The following is a 22,831-nucleotide window of genomic DNA, read 5'->3' on the forward strand; positions in this document are numbered from 1 at the left end:
AAGCCTTCAAAAATGACAGAGAAGTATTTAAATTCTGAGCCATCACTTTGTTGCTGTGTAACCTTTATCAGTTGCTTTCCCTTCCTAAGCCTCAGTTTTTTTTTTTATCTGCCAAATGGCCATTGATAGTATCAATCTTTCTTGATGGCCATGTAGCTTCAATATGTTGTAAGGAAAGCTCTTAGAATGTTGCTTCACTCAAGAGGAATTAGTTCTCTTCTACTTTGCCCATTTTCTTACTACACAGGAGTATGCTGAGAGAAGTCCGTCTTGACCAAATAACACCAGTTAATAATATTAATAGCAGCTAATATGTATATAGTCCTCATATTCCAAACACTTTTCTATGCAATCCATTCAACCCTAACGTCAATCAGATGTGGCAATTTAGGCTGAGGAATTAAGTGGATTTCCCGAGATGACACAGACAGCAAATGAGATTGCTGAGCTTAGACCTTTGCAATCTGGCTATAGATACTACACTTTTCTGTATGTTACTATCAATAACAATATGGAAATATTGTTCCAGATACATCCCTTATGTCCAGGGCCTGTAAGGACTGAGAAACAGCAATGGAAAGGTAATGAATATGAGCTTTGTATACTGACCAGCTGTCTCCCAAAATGGACGTTTTCTCCCCATGCACATACCCTGCTATTGACATGTAAAGGCCCTGCAGAGGTCTTTTGCTCACTGAAGTGCAATGATCTAAATGCTGTTAGTTTTCCTTTTCTATTCCTAGCAGGTCTTGCTCCCAAGCAGGTTCCTGCCGTTCCCAAAATGGAATCTGTACTTCTGCAAGCCATTCTTGCCTAAGCATTTTTCCTTTGAAGACTTGTTTGGGATCACATGAACTCTGGCATTATCTTTGAGATGGGATGCTGCTTCCTCCCCTTGACTACAGCTGTGGTGAGAAGCATGCTGGTTTTCTTTCCTAAACTCAAAGTACTCAGGCTGATCTTTTAGATTTCAGCACAATCAGGGAATCAACATCTAGAATTATAGACAGGGGAAAAAAAAAAAAAAAAAACAAAAACAAAACCTTTCACTTCTAATGGGCCACTCCACTGTATCCCATTCAGGTATAATGCCATCTAGGGGACAGTTTTAATTAATTCAACAGTTGCAATAGTGGACAGTTTTGCTGAGGCAGAGTTTGGCTATAGTTCTGGATAATGTCTCCTAATCAATATATTCTGGATGGAGTGCCTAGAGTCACAGGAGGAACCAGCTCTTGTTGAAAGAAACTAAAAAGAAATAGAACTTGAGGGATCCCTGGGTGGCGCAATGGTTTAGTGCCTGCCTTTGGCCCAGGGCGTGATCCTGGAGACCCGGGATCGAATCCCACGTCGGGCTCCCGGTGCATGGAGCCTGCTTCTCCCTCTGCCTATGTCTCTGCCTCTCTCTCTCTCTCTCTCTCTCTCTCTCTCTCTCTGTGACTATCATAAATAAATTTAAAAAATTAAAAAAAAAAAAAAAAGAAATAGAACTTGGGAACCCAGGCAAGTTAAGATGGTACTCAGAGAAAATACCCTATTCCAAACGGTAAGCTATCTGGACACACAACTAAGCAAGAATGAATCTGAAACCTAAAGACAATGAAACAACAGAATATAGATTCTGAGGTTTGGCAAGAAACTGCTGCCCAGATGAATTACACTGTCACATAATGCTAGTCTGGTAGGTTTGTCAGTTTAAGCAAATAAAAATACAGGATGCTGGTTAAATTTGATTCTCATATAAACAATATGTTTATATTCTCATATAAACAATAATAATCTTTTAGCATAACCATGTCCCAAATATTGCACGGTATATAATTATACTCAATTTTTTTTTAATTTGAAATTAAAATTTAACTAGCTGTTCTGTGTTTGGACTTTACTCAAAACCCACTGGAGAGTAGCCTTTCTATGAAGGAATTCCTTCTCAGTATTTCTCAGTAAATTTATACATTTTTTTCTGGATCTCCCAAAAATATCATGTGAAGATATTCAGAAAAATAGCAAAAATCTTTGTCAGTCTCTTGTAAGAATTAAAACAAGCAGCACAGTAACATTGCAAGTTTGAAGGAATCCTTTAAGATCAGGTTAAGAGCAAAAGTAGGATATGTAGTCACTCAGAGTTTAAGGTCAAGGTCAATAGGCTTGGAAAAGGACAGGAATACAAAGGGAAAAAAACTGTAATGTGTTGTGAGTGTGATCCTGTCTGCTGTTAATGATGGATCATTCCTGCAAACAAAATAAGTATTAATAACTTTACATGCATAACCTATTTTATATAAATCCTCAGTTGTGTTCCAGAAAAACAGTCAGTTTGGGAAGCAAATTATGTCCGTATACTGGCTTCTTTACCACACAATTCTGCGTAGTACTGTGTATCTTGGAGATCCAAATGCTTTATTTTTTAATACTACCCTATAGTGCCTGCTAACGCTTTGCAGTACTTAAATATTTGTTTAAGCTATAATTTCTTGTAAAAAAATAAATTAAATAAATAAATAAATAAATAAATAAATAAATAAATAAATAAATATTATATCCATACTAATGATTAATGAGCCTCCAAGTGGGTCTCCAATGATCCTGTCCTCTTGGTATACACACTTTTGTATAATCCTTTCCTACAATGTACTAGACGTTATCTGTGTGGTCAAGAGAAAAGGGCAGAAGGGGTGGTATGTCCCTTTCAAGTTATGCTCTGTCTCTTGTTCTTGCTCTAGTTCCCTCTTATCACCACATAGCTCTGGGGGTAAACCACATGTGAGAAACCTTAAAGAGAGGTCCATGTGGTACCATGCAGGTCACAGATTCCTGATTCAGAAAGTAATGACTGTCAGAAATTCTGTCAAAGTTTTCCACTATTAGAAAATGAAAGAGAAACACAGCTCAAACATTTCCTTACCAAATGAGAACTGGATAAGGAACCTTTGGTCTACAATGGTACATGATTTCTTTGACTAGAGGTAGGGCTGGCTGATCAAATCTGGAGAATGGAGGAAAGGTTCTTAAAAGAGCAGATTAACTCAGTGCATAATTTTTTTCCCTAGATGCTATATCTAATGACATCTGTTTTATGATTTAGAATTTTCTTAGCATTTTTATTTCCACATAATATGACCAGACCCTGTGGTGCTTACTCTTGACTGTCCACATTCCAGCAACTTCCCAAGAATTCTGCAGATCTGATAAACTATCCTAATCCCAATATCATGGAAGGAAACTCATGGACTTTGAAGTACAAGCACTGGTTTGAGTCAAGGTACTAATCTTTATTAGTTATGCCACTTAAACACTACTGTTTCTTAGCCTCATCATTTGTTAAATGGTGCTGATAATATTTCTCTTATTGGCTATGTGAGAACAGGAAAAAATGTAGTGAAACATCTGTTAAATAATTCCAATAAAGAGAATTCCCAGTACTGTTACAGCATTTGATTATTTTATCTACAGTTCTGTGAAGTTAGTGCAACATATTTTTAATATAATATCTAAGTATAACATTCACAATTTCACAAACTAAAAGTTATGCATTGCCTAAGTGAAGAAATACAACAGTTCTGGGCCGCCTGGGTGGCTCAGTCAGTTAAGTGTTCAACTTATGATTTGGCTCAGGTCATGATCTCAGGGTCCTGAGATTGAGCTCTGCCTTGGATTCCATGCTTATATGGAGTCTGCTTGAGATTTTCTCTCCTTCTCCCTCTGCCCCTCTCCCTGTTCATGCATGCTTTCTCACTCTCTTTCAAATAAATAAATAAAATCTTTAAAAAAAAAAATAGGGACGCCTGCCTGGGTGGTTCAGCGGTTGAGTGCCTGTCTTTGGTTGAGGACGTGATCCTGGAGTCCCAGGATCGAGTCCCACATTGGGCTCCCTGCATGGAGCCTACTCCTCCCTCTACCTGTGTCTCTACCTCTCTCTTTCTGTGTCTCTCATGAATAAATAAATAAAATCTTTCAAAAAATATATGAGTTCCATCATCATCCCAGAAAGTTGCCCCACTCATGTTTTATTCTAATCATAAATTACATCAACCCCAAGATACCACCTATCATGATTCCTAATATATTGATTAATTCTGCCTGTTTTAAAACTTTATATCCACTTTCCAATTCCCCAAATCTGTTAATATGTTACATGACTAATGGGATTTAGCAGATGTGATTAAGTTAAGGGCTTTAAGATGGGGTAATTGTCCTTGGTTTGTTATTCAAGTGGGCCCAGTGTAATCACATGGTCCTTAAAAACAGAGAAACTTTCCTGGCTATGATGAGGGAGAGACAGAGAAAGATATAGAGACACAGAGAGAAAAGGAGAGAAAGTTACAGAGAGAATGATAGGGACAGAGAGAGATAGAGAGAGATATGATAAGGGAAAAAGGATGAAAGAATCCAACATTGCTGGCTTTAAAAATGAAGGAAGCAGCCATGAGCTACAAGAATGCAGCACATTTCTAGAAGATATGAGTGGCATGGGAAGGCATTCTAACCTAGAGTCCAAAAGGAATAAGATATCTTTATTATTGCCCAAGGAAACTCCTTTGGATGTTTGATCTAAAGAATTGTAAGATAATAAATTTGTGTTGTTTTAAGCCACTATATTTATAGCACCTTGTTATAGCAGCAATAAAAAATACAGTTATATGACTAGAGCAGAGATTTGCTGAAATCACAGGGTAAGTTTATACATAACTTCATTGAAAACTGTCGAACAGCTCCCAAAGTGGTTTTGCCAGTTTATACTTTTACTAAGAGTAAGTACATGAGAGTTCTAGTTCCTCGACATCCTCCTCATCATTTGGAAAATTCATTCTTCATTTCAGCTCCTCTGGTAAAATAATATCATGGTTTTATTTTGCATTTCTCCAATAATCAATGAAGGTAAAACTTTTTGTAAGTATATGAGGCATATAGGCATCCTATCTTGTGATGTGATAAGTCTTTCACCTATTTTTCAGTGTATTATTTTCCTTATTCAATTCTGAGATTTCTAAAATATATTTCAAATATCAATCATTTTCCACACGTAATATCACCACAAATATCTTCATATCTTCTGTTTTGTCTTTCACTCTCTTGCTGGTTAATAGAGACAAAGGATAAGGTTAAGATTCTAAAACTCTTAGGGTACTATTTAATAAATCTTTTCCTATTCTAATATAAAGATAAAGATTTTCTCCTATGATTTCTTCTAAATCTTTTTTTCACCTTTTTTGCTTAGATATGCAATCTCTTCATATGGCAAAAGTTTTAAATCTGGTAGAAATAAGAATAGTCAAGTGAGCTATAAAAAGCAAGAGAACACCTTGGATTTTGGTCTTCTGCCTTACTTGTCCACAAATACTGTATTTAATCTACAGACCTCATGATGTCTTCCTTGATATTCAAAAAATCAAATTGATCTTTCCCTCCCTTAGACTCTTCAATTCTCAATATCACTCATGAAATGCATTTTGTAACAAGTGTTGACATCGTATGCATTTGTGCTTGCCTGCTCTGCTCATCTTAGCCCTTATATGAATAGCTGCTTCATTATTCATCGTTATGGGTCTCACAGAGTTAGCCCAGCATAAAACTGGTGGTGCTCATTACATGGCTGTTAAAAGGAAAGAAGAATAACCATTAATTCTTCTGCTTTACATCTACATTTTACACTGCAACAATGATATGCTGCATGACTCAAAAAAGTCATTAAAAAACCTTATTATAAATAACAGTCCTCGATCATAAAAAATTATTTGAGAAGAAAAATCTCAAAAAAATCTTAAATTAAAAGAGATATTTTTAAGTGACAGATAACCGTCAGAATAGGCGTGCTAACATTTTATAGTTTTCTGTTCTCAGAAGGTTCATTCTTAGTTACTTGTACTTAAATTAAAGAGCATATCAAGTTAATGGAGCCTGTTATCTTGAACTACATTTTATGTTGTCAGCATCTTTAGTTCTCAATCCCTTTACAGACTCAGGCTGCCTTCAGAGAGCCATTTGTGTTGGCTAAAAGTGCCTTCCCAAGTATTCTTTCTCAATGGTTCTTTTTCAAGCTCAAGATAAGATGTGTTTCCCTGCTCTCTCGTGCCTTTAGTGTTTTTTCTCCCAAAATTACTGTTCCCATAACTGCATCATTTTCTATCATTCCTAATATACATTTATAACAGTGTTTTTCTAACATACTATTCATTGGCCATTGTCATACTTCATTAATTTGTTAAAGTCAACATTATAGCTATACAACATGATTAATTCAATTTACCATTTAGATTGATTTCATTCTACTCCTACACACATGCATTTTTGGTGTTTTAAGGATCCCTGCCCAATTACTCTTCCACTGGGATAGTAGAAAAAGCAAACGACTTGAAGTGAGGTAGACATTGGTTTAAATAATTCTAGCTTTGCCATTTATAGCTTTTTTCCTTGGACAAAGTTACTTACTATCTCTTAAGCTCTGTTTATTTTTAAAATACAGGATTGTTATGAGGACTAAAAATGCAAAAGAAAAAAATTGTGCAAAATGCATAGCACAATCTCTGCAAAATACTAGGGCCTCAAAAATGTTAGTTCCCTTTTCCTACCTGCAATAACAAAGTTTAAAGGTAAATAAAGGATCATGACTGACATGTGAAAATGTACAGGAGGCTAATAGGGAGCCAGTGAGGATTCTTGAGAAGCAGATTATTTTAATCAAATTTGAGAACAGAAAGGATACTCCAGTGACAGTGGAGGATAAACATGGAAAAATAAGATCTTTGGGGACTAAGCAGGTACCATCAATGGGTAAAGAAAGGAATTTCTGGAGCAATGATGATCTGGCGAATGCATGCATTTTCTATATATGTTGAAATTCTGATGATCACTATTAAAACTCCTTTAATTTTAATTTATTTAAGAAATTGCAAAGACCCAGAATAGAACAGCTGCTGCCATGGGAATAAAGAGACCAATCCCTATATGGACAAAAGGATATATACCAGAATAAATTAGTTGCTTTAAAATTTAAATATCATAAAAAGAATTTTATTGCAAATGCTTGCCAAGAGTTAGCTCCTCACATAAAAGAATCTAAAATACATCTTTTGTTTAAATCCTGATTCATAAGTATTAGAAACACTTAGGTAATCATAATATACATAGTTTCAAAAATATATTTAAATACATATTTGTATATTTAAGTGATCATAAATTACCTGTGTTAAAAATTATAGGCAAAGCAATTACTTTTAATTTCATCATGTGTTTTTTACTATGAAGATCATTTTCATCTTTTCCAACGAGAATCACAATATTTCCCTACTAATCCCTGAAAAAAACAAGGCAGATGCACTAATGAATTTTCATGGTGGGAGAGATAATGCTATAATTATGAAGGGGTTGCATCTCACTCATAAAAGCAGGTTTAGAGTTAACCTGAGGGGTGAAATCCAGGTTTTGGCCATGTAAGGTCATTAAAGAGCTGATTTTACATGCTGAGAAGAGCTGTATTCTTTGGCTGAAATCCAATTCAGTTTATGGAAATATTTCCCGAAATTTTTCCTGGACTTTATAAATAACTACCATCAAATAAATAAATAAACAAATGAATGGATGAATGAATGAATTAATTAATTAATTAATTAATTAATTAATGCCATCTACTCAGAATCAACATTGTCAACTCACTTTACATACATTATTTATAATCCTTACAACACTACTGAAGGTAATTCTAATATATTCCTTATAGATGGTGAGATAAACGCATGCACAATAAACAACTTGAACACATTCATAGTTAGTATGTGTGAAATGCACGGTTTAAAACCTGATCTAGAGGTGCCTGGGAGGCTCAGTTGGTTAAGCATCTGACTCTTGATCTCAACTCAGGTGTTGATCTCAGGATCATGAGTTCAAGCCTGAGTTAGGCTCTGGCTTAAACAAACAAACAAACAAAAACCTGATCTCTTTTTCTCACAAGCTGTGAGCTCTTGATATATCACGTGAACACTTCTGCTTTATTACTCACAAACATGATTTGATGGCTTGATATCAATGCCATAGTTTTCTGGTGTAGACATGGATGCAGGGAAGCATGGGCAGTAAGTATTAGGTACCAAGGCCAGCCTTTTTCACTAAATGTAAAATATTTTCTCAAAATTTCACAATATACATAATAACAATTTTAGAATATCCATTGTTTATGACCCAGAAGCTCCATATTCTGGAATCAACCTAAGGAAATAATCAAAGATGAATACAGTTGATTAATACTATATTGTGTATTTGCAAGTTGCTAAGAGAGAAATACTAAAAGTTTTCATCACAAAGAAAAAATTGTAACTGTGTGGTGATGGATGTTGTTAACTACACTTAATGTGGAGATCATTTCACAACATATACATGTATTGAATCATTATGTTGTACACCTAAAACTAATATAATGTGATATATCAATTATGTCTTTAAAAAAGAAATAAATACAAAGAATAGCACATAATTTTTTTTAAGTAGGCTCCATGTCCAGTGTGGATCCTAACATGAGACTTGAACTGGAGCTCCTGAGATCAAGACCTGAGCTGAGATCAAGAGTCAGATGTTTAACTAACTGAGCCACTCAGGCACACCACATATAAAATTATTTAACATATTGCTATTTATAACTCAAAATCTTAGAAAGCAACCTATGCAGACCAAAGTTAAGACAATTGTTCTATCACACATCTGTAGGATGTGGTATTCAAACAATTAAAAAAGAATATTTATAATTAATATATGAGGAAGATGAGGAAGTGATTATAGAATAATGTTATATGAAAAGAAATAGAGGGAAAAACTATATATTTAAGATGGCAAACATTATATGTCCATCCACAGCTCTGCATCTATTTATTCCTTCTTTTTCTTTCAGTCCATTAATCCTTCCTCTACCTATTATAAATATAATTGTTGTTTGTTAAAGATAATGACACTTTTTTTTTTTTGAGGGCTGAAACAATGGAAATTTATTTTGTCCCAAATGTGGAGGTTGGGAAGTCCAAATCTAGTTTTTTTTATTTTATTTTTTATTTTTTTATTGGAGTTCAATTTGCCAACATATAGCGTAACACCCAATGCTCATCCCATCAAGTGCTCCCCTCAATGCCCGTCACCCAGTCACCCCCACCCTCCGCCCACCTCCCTTTCTACCACCCCTTGTTCGTTTCCCAGAGTTAGGAGGCTCTTATGTTCTGCCTCCCTTTCTGATATTTCCCACTCATTTTTTTTCTCCTTTCCCCTTTATTCCCTTTCACTATTTTTTATATTTCCCAAATGAATGAGAACATATGTTTGTCCTTCTCCAATTGACTTATTTCACTCAGCATAATACCCTCCAGTTCCATCCATGTCGAAGCAAATGGTGGGTGTTTGTCATTTCTAATGGCTGAGTAATATTCCATTGTATACATAAACCACATCTTCTTTATCCATTCATCTTTCAATGGACACCGAGGCTCCTTCCACAGTTTGGCTATTGTGGACATTGCTGCTATGAACATCGGGGTGCAGGTGTCCTGGCATTTCATTGCATCTGTATCTTTGGGGTAAATCCCCAACAGTGCAATTTCTGGGTCGTAGGGCAGGTCTATTTTTAACTCTTTGAGGAACCTCCACACAGTTTTCCAGAGTGGCTGCACCAGTTCACATTCCTAACAGTGCAAGAGGGTTCCCCTTTCTCCACATCCTCTCCAACATTTGTGGTTTCCTGTCTTGTTAATTTTCCCCATTCTCACTGGTGTGAGGTGGTATCTCATTGTGGTTTTGATTTGTATTTCCCTGATGGCAAGTGATGCAGAGCATTTTCTCATGTGCTTGTTGGCCATGTCTATGTCTTCCTCTGTGAGATTTCTGACACATTTTTTTAAAAATAAAATTCTTATTTATAATTTCACTTTTCGGACACCTGGGAGGCTCAGTTGTTGAGTACCTGCCCTCAGCTCCAGGGCATGATCCGGGACTCCGGGATTGAGTCCCATATCCGGCTTCCCACAGGAAACCTGCTTCTCTCTATGTGTGTTTCTATGAATAAATAAATAAAATATTTTTTAAAAGTTTATAATTTCACCTTTCTTCTTTAAAAACATATTGTTTTTAGCTTTAAAATAAAATCCACAATACTTTTTAAAATAATAGCTTTTGCCTGTCGTGTTCCAAACAGCCTATCTTCTCACAGTTTAGAGCTTTGGAGCCAGAACCTAGTTCAGATTTGGCCAAAGTGAAAAAACTATTATCCTGATTTAGGCAAGAGGGTAAGAAGAATAGATGGGAAATCACAAAGCTGAAAAAGATTTGAAGGAAAAAGATGGTAGTAGATGGTAGGAATCTTCTTTGGTTTGAATAGATAACTCTTCTTGGAGGAATGGGGGTGAGGAATTGTCATTTTCAGATATTTATTCTATAACTAAATTAGGGTTAAGAGTATTGTGTTAAGGCCATAAAAGGAATAAAATAAAATTTAAAAGAGTTAAAAAAGAACCCCATGTACTTTATGCTGGGAATTGTTGCCACCAATAGTAATTCCTATTTAAAATTTTTATCTCAGCCATTAGAAACAAGGAATACCCACCATTTGCTTCAACGTGGATGTTACTGAAGGGTATTATGCGGAGTGAAGTAAGTCAGTCAGAGAAGGACAAACATTATATGGTTTCATTCATTCGGGGAATATAAAAAATAGTGAAAGGGATTAAAGGGGAAAGGGGAGAAAATGAGTGGGAAATATCTGTGAGGATGACAGAACATGAGAGACTCCTAACTCTGGGAAATGAACAAGGGGTAGTGGAAGGGGAGGTGGGCGGGGGGTTGGGGTGACTGGGCGACAGGCACTGGGGGGTCACTTGATGGAATGAGTACTGGGTGTTATACTGTATGTTGGCAAATTGAACTCCAATAAAAATAATAAAATTTTATAAGCTTTATTTTTATTCTTATTTGTAAGAACTACTAGTTGTAGCAGTGATCTAAAATATGACCTACTTAGTTTACATACATATATCAGGTGGTATAATTCTTTTTTTTTTTTAAGATTTTTTTTATTTACTCATGAGAGACACAGAGAGGAGAGGGAGAGAGGCAGAGACACAGGCAGAAGGAGGAGCAGGCTCCATACAAGGAGCCCAATGTGGGATTCGATCCTGGAACGCCAGGATCACACCCTGGGCCAAAGGCAGGCACTAAACCGCTGAGACACCCAGGGATCCCAAATTTCTTAATATAGTATACAATTTATAAAGGATTTTTTATTCTTGACAGGAGCAATAAAAAAGGGTAAGGACCTAAAATCTACTTGATAAACACTTCATAATATTTCAATAAAGAAAATTCCTGGCCTGCAGTACAGAAACCCACTAATACTTAATTCTAAACTATGGTAAACTGTGAATAATGATTTAGTGAGGTGTCAGAGCTATTTCAAAGGGACATAGTCATATGTATGCAGACCCAGCTTGTATGACCTCATGAGAGCCAAATGTCATATTTTCAGAGATATTGACAAATACAACCATCATTAAAAGAGAAATTCTATAAGCTTATAGCTAAATAATGTTAAAAACAAAAATAGGTACTCAAAAGTCATTAATTCTTAACTCTATTTCTATACTTTTATTCATTCATTTCATTCTTATCTAAACACTTGAAATTACTTATATCTGTTGCTTCTATATTCTGAAAATACCATGTAATGGTGTGCTACTACAAATCTCTTTCCAATTCCACTTTCAGTAAGGCCACTTTGGTAACTTGAAATCAATAATGGTAGTTATTCTATGGAAATAAGCCAGCAAATTCTAAATCAGAACTTCCATTTCCACCTTCACTGGAAATCTGGTTGTTAAATATTTATAAGCAACCACATAACACATTGTTTCTTCATGACGTCCACTTCCCACCACCCCCAGGCGTGTCCAAACACTATAGTTGTATTTGGATATCATCCACTTTTCTGCACACACATCATGGAAAAACAAAATGCAATCAGTCACAATCTATTTTACATTTATTGATTATTTGATAATAGGCTTACTGGTCTCCAGTGATATTGATGTGTAGAGGATAAAAGGACAAATAAAATATAGCCCTTGCCTTCCATTATGATGAGGAGAGGGGAAATGGATGGGATAGTCAAGCATGCACTGCTTTGTTATTGAAGATAATACATATATAAATATTTATTAATATTTAAAATACCTTCATAAACTGTCTCCTTCATTTGCTTCTCACATAAACCATGGAAAGTAAACAAATCAGTTAGTATTGTGGGCAACCTAACCAATGAGAAATTCAAGACATGCCCAAGGTCACAGAGTGAGAAAATATGGAGATAAAATAAAATCTAATATCCTACTCCTTAAACTCTATGACCTGTGCCATTTGTGTTCTCTTCTACTATTAAAATTAAAAAGAAAAAAAAAAGCGCTTCTAAATTCCACCCAAAAGATTCCATGAAACTGTATCTAGATACCCTGAGCAGGAAAACTTCAAAGGCTATTATGCCAACTTTAAAATTACTGGCCTATTTTATGTAGTATAATCATACAGTGATTCTCTAACTGTGGATTCTCAACAATTCATAAAGCAATATAATATTACACTTGAGGTGTCAACCAGGAGAGGTGGATTGACAGATGGCACACACACTGCTACCCCTGAATCTGTGCTCCAGGTACCTGGGACACTGATGAGCACAAGTAGTCTCTGGTTCAGAGTGAACAGCTATAAAATGAAAAGCATTTTTTTTTTCCAATAGAAAAGACTTCTGAAAGAGATAAGAGGCATCTAATGAGGTGGAGGATGAGAGAGGCTGTAAGTATAGGAGGAGAATTACGGAAAAAATAATACTCCAGGGCGCCTGGGTGGTGCAGTTGGTTAAGAGTCCAACTCTTGGTTTCAGCTCAGCTCATGATCTCAGTGTCGAAAGATCGAGCCTCAAGTTAGACTCTGTGTTCTGTGTAGAGTCTACTTAAGATTCTTTCACCTTCTCCCTCTGCCCCTCCCCCTGCTTGCTCTCAGTGCCTCTCTCTCTCTCTCTCAAATAAATAAATAAATCCTTAAAATAATGCTTTAAAGGCCAAAAAACTCAGTCAGATTGATGATACAAAATGAGGAGGAGACTAATTTACCTAAAAAAATCTGAATCAATCTATGTTTTTATTTTTAAGAATGTTCCGATAAAGGTCAACTCAAAAGTTCAAAAAGCATAATTACTAAGTTAGTCCCAAACCAAATCTATTCAAATATATCCCAGATAATTTGGTATGAATTCATAAATACTACTGAAGGGTAAATGCAGCAAATAGGAAAGTCAAAATAAAGTAAAACCAGACTTGCTGTTCTTACTGTTTTAATCTTTATTTCTTTATATGATCATTATATAAAACATGGACTATAAAATATACGATAGATTCTTTGGCTCAGTACTCTGGACATTATTAGAAACAGGGAGCCAATTTGTAGGGATGTAGGCCACATTATGAAATCAAATCATTTTATCAGCTTAAAAAGAGTGATTAATGACTCACATCTGTCTAAAAAGAAGATGAGGTTTTTCTTCATAGACTCTCCAACAGAGAGAGGAGAAGGAACAAAGAAGGAAATGCACTTGGTTGCAAAGAGAGGAAAATGGAGGAGATGTTCTAAGTAATGATGCCTTGTTGACTTGTCCTATTCAGCTCTCTCTTCTATCCCTATATTATCATACTCTTCTAGCTCCAAAATTCTGTTTCATAACCTAAAGAATATGTGGACCCCACTGGGAATTATGCCAGAAATGAGCCAATATTAAGGTGGTTAGTATGCAGCATGTTTCAGCACGTGGTAGCAGAATGTGATGTTGTTCACTGCTAGCCAAATAGGCAGCAGGCTTGCACAGCATAACGGTGAGGCATAGACTTTGGAGCCTTCCAAAAGTTCAAAATAAGCTTGGCTTATTTGAACTTGTTTCCTCATCTGAAAAAGGGATTAATAAGTATACCTATTTTACAGCCATTTTATGAAGATTAAATTAATTAATATGTGTAAAAGGCTATAATTGTACCAGAATATAGTCAGGGTCATATAAAGTATATATTTATACATAAATATAACTGTATATATTTATATATATATATAAATAGCAATTGGTATCAATAATTTTTATGTCATCATATAGAAGATATATAATCTGAGATATCTATAGATAGATAAATCGGTAGATAGAGATATATAGATCAGTCTAAAGTAATATAGAAATCACAGCTAACTAAATGGAGTATCCAACCTGAATAAGACATAAATATTGTCGTGTAATTTGCAGCAGCCATTTAATTTCATTGTGAAATTAATAGGAAAGTAAGAATCTAATGATTATTGCCCATGTTTTTTAGAGACTGGTATTCTGACCTAAGGGTTATAGGGCCTACAGACTTCAGATGAGATCTATCCAACCTTTTTAGATAAGATCATTGTATTAGTTATTAATTCTGCACAAAAAAATCATCTGAAAAACTGAGTGATTTAAAACAGTAACTCTTTATGACTTCTCACAGGTTCTGTAGGTTAGAAATTTGAAAGCAATGTAATTGGGAAGTTCTGACTCAGGATCTCGTATTAGGTTACAATAATGAGAATGTCTCAGACAATCATCGGAGAGCCTGACTGGGTCTGGGGAACCCATTTTCAAGGTGGTTCACACACAAGGCTGGCAAATTGGTACAAATGTCAGAAGGCTTCAATTCCTCTCCATATGGGCCTCTCTGGTGGCTACATGAGGGTGTTTAGGGTCATCAACCAGCTTCCCCACACAATGCAATCCAAGAGTTCAAAAGGAAAGCTGCAATGCCTTTTAAATCCCAACCTCAGAAATCAAAGTATCACTTTTGTCATAGGAGACCACACAAATCCATCAATGTCAGGAAGCAAGTGCTATTATAGGTTACTAGAGTCACAAGTTATAATCATTTGTCCTGAATAGCTGACATGGTCCTTGGTCCACCCATCAGATCTATTGATACTGTAGGGTAATATACTCACTTCTTTAACAAACATTTATTGAGGACCTATAATGTGTCAAATAAAGTGCTACATGCTTGTTTGCACAAACTGAAGATAACAAAACACTAGATGCAAGAATATAGAGAAGTTTATGCTTTTAGTTTTTTTAAGTTTATGCTTTTATAACTCAGGAGAGTAGGTGATGCAAAATAGTTGACAGTGCCAATAAAAATAGACATCAAGTTCTCTCATGGCTTTGGTTAGGTTAAGTCAGTCCCGCAGATTTTGAGTGACTCTAAGTAAACTTATAAAGTTGGGTCTCTACATGTAAGGAAAGAAACATTTCTTGCAACAGTGAGGATCCCACCAATTTGGAGATGTGTTCTGGAGTTTGGGCTAGAAAGACAGAAAACAACAACCAAGGTCATTACTAATCTAGAGAGAGTAACCTCCAGGACTTAATTCATGGAGATGTAGTATGCACAAAGTGAAGGAAGGGGTGTTTATATTTTTAAGATTGGTGTAGGAAAGAGAAAATTAGCCTAGTTTAATAAAGATGATTTTAAGATTATTTGCTTGGTTATACCTTAGGTGGTTGCCTTGATCAGGCAAGTCCAGTTGCTGCTTGTGATTGGTTGCTACTAAATTTCATTTTCTTTGATTCAAGTGCATTGACTCTAGCTTAGGTTTTCCGTTGCTTACATAGGTCACCAAAGTATCAGAGCCACTGCAGTCGGGTCTCCTTATTTAAATAACAGTATATAAATCATGTAGATATTATGAATAGGTATGTTCCTTCCTTCAAAAAAAAGCTAAAACAATGAAGTCTGAGAGTACACCTTATGAGAATATAGCAGCTGAGCTTCTTTTGACAACCATGCCAATTCTCCAGGGCACTCAACGATACACACTGTTAGTGAAATAAAAATCCTCAGAAAATTTAAGTAGCATTAGTTTCATTTCCAATAAAAACTGAACTCTGTCAAACATCTCTTTCAAAATCTAGTAGGTGAGATAAACAAAAATTCTCCAAGTTCTCTGATACCATGTTTACTACCAAATTTAGACAAAGGAGAGAGGGTAAAGCCAATCAGACTTCAGCTTGGCTGTTAAATGGACTTGAACTACAATCATCTTCTTGTGAAACATATCATTAGCACATTTCAACTGGGAAAGATACCTAATATCACTTCACAATTCTTTTTCTAATTACCTTTCTCTCTTCAAAATTCTAGTGAAATGATATTGCATTTACATATCTTTAATGATGCTTCAATCATCCATTATGAATATAGGCAATTTGCAACTTTTATTCAACATACTCAGTTGTGCACTGTTTATGAATTCTGATGTTTATTAGATAATTGACTAATTAAATCTTGTTTAGAACTGAATTATTTAAGCATGCCCCATAGACTCCATTTTTACTTCTCTTAAATTCTAAAAGTCCTCAATGTTCTCTACTGTAAAACTTTGAATAAAGAACCCTCAGTCTTTAAGAGCTCTGAATTCCCACAAAGTTCACATAAATATTTCTTCTATTTTGCTAAAATCCTATAGATAAATATTCACAGTGGTAAGTTGTCATAGGATCTTTCAAGTCACTATAGGATCTATTAAGTCAAGTACTGGTTCATGAGATTACAATGGTCTGAGGTCAATTAAATGTTGCTTTCTGCCAAGCCATTATTCCAGAAGTTTCTGGCTCATTATTTAGAAATTCTTATATTTAGTTTTCTAAACACACAAAATATTATGACAATCACTGTGGTTATGTAAAATATTTAGAAAGGTAAAAAAAAAGAAGCTTTGAAGAAATAATCAAGTCTGAAATTTTTCAGGTTTCTTTGCTCCTGTTTTTACGGTATACAGCATTCCATATTTCTGTAAGTGTTAATGGGAATTTGTCAAGCTCTGATAACTAATTCCATATTTAAACAGATTTAATTATCCAATACACAGATGATTTTCTAAACTGTCCACATTGAGTTTGCTGAATAAATGTTACAAATGAACTATATAAATGATGATTGAAACATTTTAAAATACAAATGCAAACATTTTCATATCTTAAGAGAAAAAAAAGTGAAACTGGAAACAATAATAGAATTTCTTAAAGGTTTTCCCTGGATTTTTGCCTACTGATTAAACTAATGACATCAAGGGACATCCCCAATAACTGCCTATCACTTAAGACCAGTCTTTTCTTAGAGATCAGATGAAACAGCTCTTGCATAGAGAAGACAAAATGTGTTCTTTGATTACTGTAACTTTAGGATTACATCAAAGTTTCATCTGAGGCTTTGAATCCTCTTAAGGTTAAACAAACAGTTACATTTTCAAACAGTATTAGAATTTTAATTTTATGTAATATCTCTTATAAATGCCATTTTTCCACTAAATGCATCAAGATATAATAATTCTAGTCATCATAATCTCTTTAGTCATATAATGTTTAAATATTGATATCTCCCAGTAGATATCAGGAATACATTTTTGAAGGCATGTGGAATAAGATCATAGAAAAAGATCTATCTATCTATCTATCTATCATCTCTCTCTCTCTTTCTCTCTCTCTCTCTCTCTCTATATATATATATATATCCATTTGAGTTCATTTTTATTCTAAAATGTGAAAAACAGGTGTATGATAAACCATTACTCCTGAGTATTCTTTGAGAATACAACTGGTTGCTTCAATTAGTTTGTAGATTTCAGTTTTTCCTTGCTTTTTATTTTTAATTTCATTTATAATTAATATTTTTCCAGTTATTCATTACTACTAGATCTGGAAATCTTATGATTAAAGTATTTTATACTTTCAGAATGCTTATCACAACATAACCAGATTTTATTTATCATCCATATTAACATATATCAATTTTTTTTCAAATAAGATTTCTTGTTCTCATTCTATGACTTTTAAGTGATATGTTATTGAATATTCCCTTTACAAGGAACTTTATAAAACTGCAGTTGTTTATATCCAAATAACATATTTGTATTGATACCTCAGTGATGTCTTCATTGAAGTTTAGTAAATCAATAGAATAAAATTCTACCTTACTTTGAAATTTATATTTTTGGTTCCCTTTTTTGATAATCCATAAAATATTTATTACTCTGTTAGCCCTTCACAAAATATAAAAGTAAACCACACATATCACCTATTCTTAAAAAGTTTATAGTGTAAAATGTAAAGGCAAGTGTAATAATTCTCACATGAAAGAGAAAATATGTCTTATGAGATATAGAGACAGTCAATGGGAAACCATGAGACCTAAACACTGACTCTACTTGAGAAGATGAGAAGGTAACAATTCCAGAGTAAGTAGCTTTTGAGATGGAATGACTTGGAAGTATATGGTTTAGATAAGCAACATATAATGAAAGAAGGCATTTCAGGCAGAAGGAAGACAAATAATGAATTGGTATAAAGGCGGAAAATCACAAAGTAACACAGAAAAAAATTACTTCAGTCTAGCTGGATATTGTTAGATCTAAAATGGTGGTGTCTGAAAAAGCTTACTAGTTTGAATCCAAACTATAATCAACCTTTCTCATTTTTGTGAACAAATTGTGGATTACTATCTATAAACCCTTCATGAAAGATGTCAAGATAGTGAAAGAATGAATATGCAAATATAATATATAAATGCATATTAATAAAACATATACATGAACATATGCTAATTTGAATATATACATATTACATATTCTATATATATAATTTATAGTAAATCATTTGTGGGTTAGCAAGAGCATTGAGGCATTAACTCCTAAGTGTATGGAAAATATCTCTGCAACACTAAAGCACTGTTGAACCCCCTTTTGAAACAGGCTGAAAGGAAACACACCAGCTTTCTTCCCTCTATAAAAACAGCATTACTCTTTATGGCAAATTTATTTCTGCCCTGTATAACTCTTGTGCTCATTTATATATTTGTTCCACAAGTGTTTCTTAAGTGTCTAAAACATTTATGGCATGGTGGTAAAAGTAGGGATTATTAAAATACACATACTAAATATGTCTATTATTTTAAAATACTTTGTAAAACATCTGGGAGAGAGGGGGAAAACAGGGATGAAAGAACTAACTTTAAAAAAAGGAGAAAGAAAGAAAGAAAGAAAGAAAGAAAGAAAGAAAGAAAGAAAGAAAGAAAGAAAGAAAGAAAGAAAGAAAGAAAGAAAGAAAGAAAGAAAGAAAGAAGAAAAAGAAAGAAAAAGAAAGAAGAAAGAAAGAAAGAAGAAAGAAAGAAAGAAAGAAAGAAAGAAAGAAAGAAAGAAAGAAAGAAAGAAAAGAAAGAAAGAAAGAAAGAAAGAAAGAAAGAAAGAAAGAAAGAAAGAAAGAAAGAAGAAAGAAAGAAAGAAAAAACTTTTATACAAATTCAATCCTGAGTGCCTAACAGAGTCCAGTTCAAGAAACCATACATTCTGCCCTGGGGAGATGAAAATGAAGTCATACTTAAAGACTGTACAGGCACCAGTTATTTTAGTAGTAATTCTTGTATATTAATTCAGGCTTCAACAAGACATCTAGAAAACTTTATCATGCATACATATTCTTTAAGTATTTTTATTATCTTGATTTTTAAAATATTCTTAAGGTATTTTTCCCTTATAGTTCTTTCTTCTATCATCCTGTATTTCATATACCACATAGCCAGAGTACCCGACACCATTAGCTTTCCTGAAGGGATCAACAACTGAATCTACTTGACAAAAATCAGAACAGATATTTGGATTTATTGAGGCCAAATAAAACATCTCTAGATTTTCTCTCTCCTTCTAGCTACCATGTACACACTGGTGCTCAAAGAAAATTCAGTGTAACCCTCTTTCTTAGGACCAAAATTTCATTTAAAATCCAATGATTTGGTTATAGTTATGTCTCCATTTATGGCTTAAGCTCCTATTAGGAAATTCCAAGATTCTAAATGTAAATTGCTATGCCACAGATAAACAGGTTAGTATATTCCTGGTGGAATTTTCGGTAAAGCATATTACTCTTCTTTCTTCAGGTGTGATATTGCATGTAAGAGAGGGGACTGAAGATCGTTCTGTAAAAGAATCTTCCACCAGAAAAATCCAATTTGATAGTTCTTTGATATTCTTAGTAAAATAGATAGGCATACATTTTTTTGACAACTGGTCAACATTCTAGGAGTCTTACTGCTATCAGTAGTATATATATTACTATTATTTATTAATGGCCAAGGAAGTGATGGGCACTGTAGTGGCTAGCTCTTAAGTATTACTAATCTACATTTTTCAGACAAGGTAATTGAGATTCAGAGGCTTTAGATGACCAGCCTAAATTAGCAGCTGCCAGAGAGTAGGGGAGGGGATTCAGCACTAAGCTATAATTTTTTACATTGAGGTCAGTCAGTCAATTGGTGTCTCACGGTGTACCCCCATCGCACGCATCCTTTAGTTATTGTCTCTTCCTTCTTGAGTGTGTTACTGCTAAAAATCCACTTAACCAGGCACTGTGAGTAAGAAAATCAAGAGTCTGGGACTTACAATTCAAATGCATTGCCTACTCTGATTTATATAAAGTCTTTGAGTTTCCCTATATACTGAATGGAAGCAATTCATGGAAACTGCTTTTGTGAGGAATAGGTTTTATAAGAATTTCATGTTAGGAAATAAAGTGAAAACTGAGGGTTTCTCACATGTTTGGGAAAATATTCTTCTTACAGGGAGCTTTATCCAAGTTGTCCACTATTGTGTAGGAAAGGTTCCAGTTATTCCTCCACATGTGGGATGGCAAAAGGCATCCACTCAAAGAAAACAGCATGTAAAAGGCCTGGATACATGAAAGGCTTTATCCTATAAATGATGAAAGAACTAGTTTTCTACCCTGAAAAATGACGAATAGGTAGAGATATGGCTAAAAGGAAGCAGGTCCATTTTGAAGGGTCTTTTCTGCCTATCTAAAAGGGGAGGATGTCACATTAAATGTGTGAGAGAGAGAGAGTGTGTGTGTGTGTGTGTGTGTGTGTGTGTGTGTTTATGTGTGTCTATGCTCAGAGATGGGCAATTCAGGCTTCTCAAGAACAGCATGGCCAAATTTGCTCTATGGAGATTATATTAGAGTGGGAGGTGATTTGGAGAGGTACGCTATTATTGCAGGGATTAGGGAGATGGAAATAAAAATAGGATTAATAAAAATAAAAATATTTTATTGGGAAATAAAAATAGGATATTTAATTTGTACTTAACAATGACCTTATAGCTTGCCAGTTCTAAAACCTAAACCAAACCAAACCCCCAAAAGTAATAATTTATTTGCTGTCTGTCAGAAAGTATGCTATTAGTAAACTTTGCTAGAAATTTGTTTTCCTTTTTACCTCCAAGGCGTCTTTTTATCCTTCTATGTTTCTCTTCTTTCCTGAAAGTGGCTCAAAAATCAGCATTAAACTTAGGATGTTATGTATGGCATTTATGTCATGAATTCACGCAGGACACTGAATGGATAAATGGGGAGTAGTCATCTGTTTGAATTAACCATAGTTGCTAATAAGAGTCAACTGGTAGGAAATCTTCATTTAGAGAAGACAAATCCATACTATTCTGGAGATTTAAACTTCTCACTTTCTCAAAGAATTTCATTCAACATATAAGTTGTTTTGGCCAAATAATTAGCAAACCTTTTATGGCAAAATTCCATCTAAATTATGAAACTGGATTGTAATTGGTAAAATCAATTTCTTGAATAATGTCACAGGAGGATGGATATCTACCAAAGAAGAAAAAGAAAGAAAAATCTCATTCAATAGTCAAACTAGCCATGATTTTTTTAAGATATAACAGCTTAGAGATGGGCAGTGAGCATTAATTAAAACACAATAAACTAGTGCATAACTCTTTATAACAATATAATAGTACCCTCATAGCAAACATTTCCCTTTTACAGAGGCAATTTTACATCTTTGGTAAAGCCTCGCTCAGAAATGTAATTCTAGAACCACATTTTGCCATATGGCAGTTTACCATTTGACAACATAATTCATCTATGGAAAATAAGACCTTCTCTACATGTTCTAAGCCACTATCTCCATATGGTAAATGAAAAGCTTATTACATTGAAATCAGGGCATGTAGGATAAAAATAGTGACTACAGCATTAAAGTTCTGCTTGCTTCGAGAATTATACTGCCCCAGATGCATCTTTCACTGTTCTCCTGCCTTATGCTCCAGCCACTCCAAACTATTTACATGTTCAAAATACACTCGTATTTGGCTTCCTACCTATGCACAAGCTGTTCCACTTTCCTGAAACAATCCTGTCTTCGGTCCCTCCCCTTTGCTTAGCTAACTCCTATTCAACCTGAAGTTTTCATCCACTACTAACTGGGTTAGGTACAACTTTCATTATTAGCACTGCATGTTATATCCAACATGGCAATTAATATTCACATTGTAATTCAAAGTATCTTGTTTTTCTCCCCTATCAGATGGAAACATCCCTGAATGTAGAGAAAAACTCTGATTTTTACTTCACACTTAGAGTGCATTGAATGACTAAATGTATAAATAAGTAATTGACAGGAATGAATGAATGAGTAGGTGAATACTAACTTAGGTAAGATTGCATTGTACTTATTATAGGCAACCTCATCTGACACTTAAATTGTGCCATCTACTGACAAACATCCCTAAATATTCTTTATTGCCAGCCTACCCGAGTGCATAAGTAATAGGCCCTGGTATGTATTTCAGTTAATTGTACCTTGCTAGATTAGACTCTTTGATCCAGATCATTGACACTCAAACTTTAATATGCATAGATATCACTTGAGTGAAAAAATACTGAAAGTCCGTATTTGTGGTTCTACCATTATAGATTCTA

At 34.5% G+C, this 22,831-nt stretch overlaps 1 protein-coding gene across 1 annotated transcript in view; it reads right to left on the reverse strand.

The window, feature by feature from the left end:
- TENM4 (teneurin transmembrane protein 4) overlaps positions 1 to 22,831 on the reverse strand; it is a 2,712,352-nt gene that overhangs the window by 2,685,094 nt on the left and 4,427 nt on the right. The window lies entirely within an intron of this gene.

This window comes from Canis aureus, chromosome 23 (assembly GCF_053574225.1).
Source record: "Canis aureus isolate CA01 chromosome 23, VMU_Caureus_v.1.0, whole genome shotgun sequence".
In the NCBI taxonomy this organism is placed as follows: Eukaryota; Metazoa; Chordata; class Mammalia; order Carnivora; family Canidae; genus Canis; species Canis aureus.